The sequence below is a fragment of the Pinus tabuliformis genome, chromosome 9 (assembly GCF_031772625.1).
Source record: "Pinus tabuliformis cultivar Carrire ecotype Pingquan chromosome 9, CPIR1, whole genome shotgun sequence".
Taxonomy (NCBI): domain Eukaryota; kingdom Viridiplantae; phylum Streptophyta; class Pinopsida; order Pinales; family Pinaceae; genus Pinus; species Pinus tabuliformis.
Window position 1 is genome coordinate 964,645,825 of NC_142307.1, and position 9,043 is coordinate 964,654,867.

Consider the following 9,043-nt stretch of genomic DNA (forward strand, 5'->3'; position numbering starts at 1 on the left):
GCTGTTGGAAATTTGTGGCAACCAGTGGCAATTGATATTAAAATTAAAATTAAAATTGAATGTCCACCTTGAGTCTACCATTTCAAAAATCAAATTACACTGGGATCTCTCAAGCAATTTGTTAAGCTAAGTAATTATAAATTTGACTAAATTCTTGAGCTGTTTTCTTTTTCTTAGCGTAATGCACCTAATGACTTAATTCAAAAATTCTGCCTTGATACAATACTTGGACATACAGCTCTATGTGAAGCTGCTCTAAATCAATATTACAAACAATACAAGAAAAATCCAAAACATGGCTGCACAAAGAAAGTACCCGAAAGATTGTTGTGGCTGAGATCCAGGCAATAATGAAGGCATTTAGTTTTTTCCACTCCTAGTAAGCAGATATGCCCTTCCTATAGGTGAAACCCTGATCTGAAACTGTCTACAATACTCTCAAGACAGCGTGATGTATGTACACAAAAAACAGGACTGTAACTTAAAATGTAAAAATGACATATAAGCAAAAAAAGAAATGTAGAACAAAGGACTGTATAATCTACATAAATGAAAGTTCTGGAAGTTATGATAGCAACAACAAAAACTCAGAACTCAGCTCACCATCACTCTTTATTACTCACAAAGGTGAATTGCAAAGCAAAATTAAAACCTAGCTTGCTAATCTCTAGCTCAAACTGGAACAAATAAAACTCACCTCCATGAAGAAGGCAAGGGTTTTACAAAAGTAGAGTGCCTCGGTTTAGAAGAAAAACCCTAAACCTAGCCTAGAAAAGTGTGCCCATCCTCAATAACCAGGTGTGCCTTGCCTTCATGTTCTTATAACCCAATGCATAGGTGTATTCAGCACTAGATGCCCGCAGCTAGGTGGAAAATTGCTCCTACACAACCATTCCATGAGTTTAATTATTTTACGTATGTGTAATTGGTTTATGTTATGTATGTTGTAAATTCCATATGATAAACCCTTGAGAATTTTATGTGATGAGTTGCATATAGCTGAGATGAATTATATTAGAATATTAAATTAGATAAGTGGGCAGATAAAATCCTATCGTAGAATTCAGAGAGGATCATCAGTCAATATTTGAATTGGATCAGTGCCCTGCTAGGCAATGAAGGCAGTTAGGTATGTCTCCACAGGCCTGACACGACAGCAATGATACACCATTGTCAACCTAACACTCATCTTGTTCGGTCCATGCTATATTCACTACAGCTACACAACAGATGTCATGACATCCTTCTAAGGTCCCTTCTGTTCACAGTTCACCTCGCCTCAAGGATATGGAAATCATCATATCTGCACATGTTCCTCCACAACCCATAGTTATCTAGCTCAAATCTTCACCAAGGAGGACATATTTTCTTCCAATCATTACAGTTGAACATTGAGAATTGCATAAACTAATGTTTCAGCAGACATTCTCCTCTCAATATCCCAACAGGAAACTCCAGTCAACACTAATTCCTACAGACTATTTTATTCTTTGTTGGAAAATATGTGTCATCCACATAAATCAGGGCAATTTCCTCTCAACAGAGAGGAATTAGTTCCTAAGTTCACAGTGGACTTAGTTAGACTATGTATCCTATTTGTACATGTCTCTTGTATTTCCCAGATGCCATTGAAAACTTGATAGGTTTCCATATGTTTATTGTATTATAACACTAGGAGACTTGGTTAATGATAATCACTCTGCACCAAATTGCACTCTGCTGGAAGGGTGTGTTTGAGAAGAACCCGAACCCTTTTCCAATGTTCGGGTGTGTGAATCGAGTACAGGTATGCAAATCCCACCCCTAGGTTTACGTACCCCTGCTTCACAGATTTCCTGCTATGAATCTGCACATAATATGAATGTAAAAGAGTTGCAAAACAGTAGTGTAATTTTGGTCATAAATGAATACTAGAGCAGAATGGTCGCACACTCATTCTGCAAGTTCCATCTATATCCTTCAATCTTAACAGTGCTTTAAGTGAGACCTTCCCCTCACAAAGATTGAAATGCCAGCATACTAGACTACAACCGAACCTTTGCTGGAAAACTGTTCAAATCCTGGTCTCCAAAAAGAGCCAACAAATATAAACTGGCCTATATATCGGTTAAGGTGCAGTTTGTACTGGCCGATTTCAGAACTCTTAAGCTGCAGAAAACCCATTTCAAACCAAATTATGTTAAGCAAACACTCCTAAGCACACATTAATTGAGATTATCTGAAAATTGAATCTGAGAAACAAGTTAAAGCTCCAAACTGCCACTCTGCCTGTATTGCCTATGAGAAAATATATGACAATAAAATATTTAGACAAGTATCAAGTCTTTCGCCTTTGTTAATTGATGTGACAGATACTTAACTATCCTACAGGGCCAACTGTCTAAACGGCTGCTGACCTATGCAATTAAATACAATGCCTTCCTTCTGCCCTAACTTTTATTTTCTCTATCTTGCTACTTCTTGCCATGCATCAATTACACTTTCCTTCAAATAATTGAGTGTAAATTGTTGGACGCGCTCAACTTTTCACAGTAACAAAGGCTAGTATGTAATAGTTGTCATTATAGAGCAGAGGGAAATTAAACCCTTAAAATCAGTCTAATCAACTTCAGTCCATTTAGGTGCACATAAATCCATGCGTTAGGCTGTCTGAAAAAGCCCTAGATCAGAAAAGAGGGATTTTCTCAAAGTACATTAAGAAAAGATCAAGGCCTATCTTAAATTGAGACTACATTGAATTACTTTTACTAAAATACTTACGAGAACAAGAAGCAAAGAAGCAAATGACATTGAAAGAAGTTTATCCAAATTGCCCTAATTACAGAGGACTGGAAGCGAAAGGAAGTGGATCTTAACAGATGTATCAGTCCGGGTGAAAGCCATTCAAATTGATAAGTAATAATCCGATCTCCATTATTCTAATAATTGATAAGTGATGACCAATTTCCATCATTCTAGACACCGTCGGGTTCCTGCTTGTAATAGCTCGGATTTTTTTTTTAAGATTAACCAGACGTACAGTGTTATCCCTATCTTTTCTATGCAGGACTGTTCGTTTACATGCACTAACCAGTTTCCTGTTTTTTCAGAGAATCGTTGCTTAAAGAGATGGGTATTTTCACAGAATTTTGCCGTAATTACGAAAAGAGAGGAAAATACAATTTAGTTGTAGTTGATGCTAAGAGGAATTATAACTGTTATTGATTCACAGAAAGATAAGCTTTCTTCCCATATTTCACCTATTCTGTATCAGTAGAGATACTTGTTATTTATTTGGAATCATATCTGCACATCTTAATTACCATTAATGACCATCTCGGCGTCTTTGCATAGGCTCAATTTAAAGACGATTTTTATAACTAAACCCCAAAATCATATAAATATGAATCCTCGTGGGCTCCCATTGAAAGAGCCCAGAGCCATATGGTCTTACCTTGCTCAACGCACAGTGGAAAACCAAAGTGTCTTTTCCCTCCATGTTCTGCAAGAGATCTGGAATTTTTTCGAAGAACGTGTCGCTTGCATAGTGAAAGGAGCCTGCTATGTGAGCATCCAGACTTCTCTCCTCGTCCCTGACATCGATGATGGCTACATTTGGGGATTTGCAGAGGTTGAGCAGCTCAGGAGCTGTGATATAACTGACTTCAATGGGAGCTGCCATTCTCAAATCCTGCTTTGCACCAAGAGACTCTGAATATCCACTTCTCCTGTTGCGCTTAAAACACTGAAATGACCAGCATCCCATGAAAGTGTTCGTTGCGGGAAATTGCTCCCGTTTGTCAGTGCCAATTCCATTCTTCAACTTGATCTGCCATTGAGTTAATTGTATTGTTAACATTTTCGCCACATTGGGTTCTGACTATCTGATACTGGTACTGGTACTACATTTTGCTTTGAAAGATTATCTCAAGTCTCCCCGAGATGGTGTGCGCTTGTTCACCCTATAAATTTTCGACGCTTTAGAATTTAACTCAATTCTTATCAGCATAGTCACTCTACATACAGCCAGATGGGCCTTCAGATAAGAGCAAATCAACACATCGATTCGCTCTGTATTTAAATGGGTGGTCTCAGTTGGAAAAGTTTCTTAAGAACTCTTCACATTGGCTTGTATTTCCGTTATGAAGTTTACCTGGCCCAAGTTATGAATATGCCTGTGTTCTTCAGGTCTCAAATCCTCAATATAACATCGCTAGGTGGTTTCCCCTAAAAGATGAATATAGCATGCCCTAATGCTGTTAAATTGCAAGTAGAATGTCATCCATTTTGCATTCAGAACCAAACGAAGAAAGGGAATTTAATATGTGGAATTACCCGAAAGTGGAAGAGAAATTCTCCTCGCCAGACCTGCCAACCGGAGGCGCAGTATTTCGGACGCCATTGTTGTTCTTTCTTGCAATAAAATAGGCATACAAATAAGCCTAAATCTCAACTAAACAGGCAATTTCTCCAACGAGATATCAGGCACTGATACTATAGACTGAGCAGCCCTTTGAGTGGATGGATACCGCGTTTGCTGAGAGCCCGCAGCTAATTTTGTGTTTTGTCCTCCGTTGTGCCCAGAGAAGCGAACTCTTTTAGTGGGAAAATTCTGGTTATTGGGACATCAAGCTTCTTCATCTAGGAGCTCGGTCTAGATTTTTTTTATTTCTATAATATTATTTATTCTGTCAGGAATTTTACAGGCGCATTTAAGTTGAAGCAAAACACTAGCTCTGTCATATCCCTAGGCACTAAGCCATTGGACTGCTGTTGAAACATTTTGACATTCTAATTTTCTGGATTTTCAACTATTTAATAAGAAATTTGATTATGGAATAGCTATTTAGTGGGCTTTGGGTCCAGATTTTGAACCAAAGCTCTGATACCATGTGTAAGAACCTGAATCCTATTATTAGAGCCTCTATTTTGTTATACACTAACAGATCTATTTTCCTGTTAATTTATAATAATAAAAGGAGCTTGCTGACCTTTTCACATAGCTTTAAACATTTAACATCTTATCATTTTATCATAAGCAACATAAATTAAGGTGAGCATTCCATTTATATCAACTTAACAAGAGTAGTTCATGGAAAAATACCTGTTCCGGCAGTTGATGATGATACCTTTGTCTTATAGCTCCAGTTGAACGCTCCCTCTAGCCGACCCAACCGGATTTACCTCCCAGCCAACTAGGAAATAAATTCCTAGCCCAGGAAACCTCCACAGGTTCCCTAGCCCTCCGTGCCCAAGTCCAACCAGATATAGTGTGTCCTCAAGAAGAATGTGCAAAACTAGATAATGATACTTTCCTCCTCTCAAACCCAAGAAACCTCCACAGGTTTCCAAGGTCTCCCAAAATCATAACAAGGCCAAACAATCACAACTAACCCCCACCATCCTAAGCAAGACTCCCACTCCCCCTTTTCTTCCTTCCCCCTTCCCTTTTATACCCTCTTTCCTCAACCACCTCTCATTAATGTCATTAACTCTCACCCATTCTTGGTTGACTTCTCTTCTAAGCTAGGAGTACATTTGGAATTGTGACATGAATATAAAATTGAGAATTCAATGGGAAAGGATCATGTCTTCTCCCAAGTAAATCTGAAAAGTACATTTGGGAATGTGAAGTGTAATTACATGGAGAGGACCATGTCTTCTCCTTAGTAAATGTGAGGGTACATTGGGGAATGTGAAATGAATAAATATATATTTTTGATAAGATGGAGAGGACTATGTCTTCTCCCAAGTAAATGTGAGGGTACATTGGGGAATGTGAAATGAATAAATATATATTGATGATAAGATGGAGAGGACTATGTCTTCTCCCAAGTAAATGTGAGGGTACATTGGGGTATGTAAAATGAATAAATATATTTTGAATTAATGGAAGGAGACCATATCCTACATAATATTCAAATTGAGAAGGTAAGTGGGGAATTTGAATAATGGAAATCATAAATTTATTTTATGACCAATATTCTCAATATTTTCAGATAATGTAAATATTAACACAATTTGTAGGATAAGATTTAAGTGGGGCATTACACCGAAGGACTATCACCGTATTACGAATTGACACCATTAAAAAACAGTGTATGACTATTTCTGAGTTGATTAAAGAGTTGAATGATGCGCCAATTTGCATAGTGAAATGATTAATATAACATATGTTTGTGTGTATTGATTTATGTAATGAGTTGTAAATGAATATATTTATATAAATTAAATAAGGGTTAAATTTTAATAAATATTAAATTATAATTATCAATAGATTTTAAAATATGTATCTATATGTTTATTATGATACATTTTATATGGTTTAAGATTAATAAAAACATAAAATTTAATTAAATTTATTTGGATTTTATTATAGAGGTTTATTAGTATTTTATTTTTTAATTTATAAATAGGTTTTAATATTATAATATTATGGATCAATATCATGATTAACTAATATCACATGTCTCAAAAACTATATCTGAGGTTTATATCATACATATTCATATGATATTTTTTTAATTAATTAATTTAATTAAAAGGGAAGAAAGTACATAACTACTTTAGAAATAAATCTTAACTTTTAATTTGTCACTACTACTAAGAATGAATATTATGTGGAGGTTAAATCCCTACCATGTTAAATGTTAATAGACATCAATCCATGAGATAAAAGATATCAAAATACTTACTCCATGATACATCTAGCATTGTTAAAATTAAAAAATTCATAAAAACTCACTAAATTATAACTTTATTATTATTACTATTATTATAAAAAGATTCAATATATAAGTTAAAATCACATATATATTCAAAAACATGGAAAAATATTTTTAATTACGGAAATTTACTCCCACCTTATTATGGATGTCTAATTTATCAAGAGTCTTTGTTATAATACAATGTGGCAATATCATGACCTATCAATTCCACATGCTTAAAAAATCATAATTCACTTTATATAGCATCTGTTTATATGATATATTTTTAATTAATCCCTTTAATGAAAAGGGAAAAAAAGACACAACTACTTTAGAGATCAATTCCACTTTTGATTTGTGTATACTATTATAAATATTTTAAATTATTCTCTAGAGATTAAATCTCTTCCCTCCACTTAATAATTATTAATAATTAAATTAAATTTTTTATTTTAAATTAAACATATCAATCAATACAATTATGTTTCATTTAATAATATCTTAAATAAACTATTTTCTTATATATTATAATATATACTTCTAAAATAATATATTAAAAAAAATTACATTTTTAATAGTTATATATTTTAATTATATAAAAAGTAATTAAAAAAAATATTGCACAATAGTATAATATGTTAAGAGTGATGGAAAGAAAATTTCTATAAATATAAATGGGACAGTGAAGAAAATAATATCACACATGACATATCTGGTAAAGAGCAAAGATGAACATAAATGTCATATCTTGTAAAGAAAAAGGACGATTATAGATATTTAATACTTAATTACCATATAACCATATATAGTATTGGAGCAATGACATTATTATCCAAAATGTTGCAGTGGTTAGTGTGACTATAATGTATTCTCATATGCCACCTAAACTCCCTCCTCATTCCCTAGAAATTTTCTCTCTTCGTTTGATTGTAACATGTGTCTCTTTACGCCTTAGAGAGTGTTTCAAAGAAAAAGTAAGTCCCTTAGAGAGATTACCATTGTTCCATTGTATATCGAGCTATCCTAGAGTATTAGGATGTAAATTTATGTCCCTTTATATATATTTTGAGACACATAAATGAAACTTATATTTATATATATGTTTACGCATATAGTTAAGTAATATCATATTAAGTGGGTTTGTTTTGGGATTACTTAGAAAAAGTTAAAGATAATTTAATATATTAGATGGTATCAAAGTGATTGGTATTAAGGTTTTTTGAAATTTTTATATTAAATTAGGAGTATATAAACCATGGACATTCGGAAAAGTTAGTCATCGTGGGCCGTCCTTGTAGAGTTGGTTCCTAGATCCATTAATTATGCAACTCGATGATCTTCAGGGATGGTTCTCAACTTAATTGTTCACTTTTATTTGGCAAGTTGCATAATGATCTAATTGTCGACCATGAGCAACAACAACAGTAAATTTCTTCCATCACAGTCAAACATGATCAGCCCCACTAAGATAAACAACTCCAACGGCAGCTAGAGCAGATCACCGTAAAATTCTAGGTACTGTGGCCTTCCATTTCTCATGTTGTGACTAATTCCCCAAAATATTTCTCAATTTGCACACTTGTTGAAAGTTGCAACCATATCTAGATGGCATGCCATGACTTAATTTATACCAATCAAGAACTCAAGCAAACCCTCACAGCCACAAGAAGTGCATTGTCGGACCCTACCACAACATATACCAATGAGATAGAGAAGAAGATAATTGTCACAACCATCCTCAAGGACTCCATATAAATTCCACGAATGACACCTACACCCTCGTGTAACATGTTCACGACTGGTCAGGAAGCCTTGCGAAGAAAAACCAATCGATATACCCACTCTACGACTGGGTGAATTAGCTCCTCAATGATGTCAGGAACACTAAAGACAAAGAACAAAGGAAAACGCTCAAGGAAGAGATAAGCGTTTTGGAGGCCCACATTCAACATATCAAAGATGAGTCAGCTAGGACAAAGTAGATACTCTGGGATCTTCGGCTCCCAGTTCAAGCACACCTTGTTGGGCATGGAATCCCTCCAAGGCATGTTTTGGGGCTCAAAGCCCAAGTGTTGACCCGATATTGTTGTAAAGACTCCACGAATTGTGGGCGCAAAGCATGAAATGTATGATAGAGTCACAAGGTTGTCCACCCTAGTCTTGTAATGTAATGTCGACCTACCCATGATCTGTGGACCATGGGATTGTATAAATAGAGAGAGGCTCTAAGTGTAAAAAATAACAACGAAGTAGTAGAGAGAAGAAAGAGTCTAAGTGACTAAGTATATCTTTCGGTTGTAGAGTAGGAGAAGGCTCTGCAGCTGAGTGCGCAGAGGCCTAGTAGTCCGCAGGTGAGT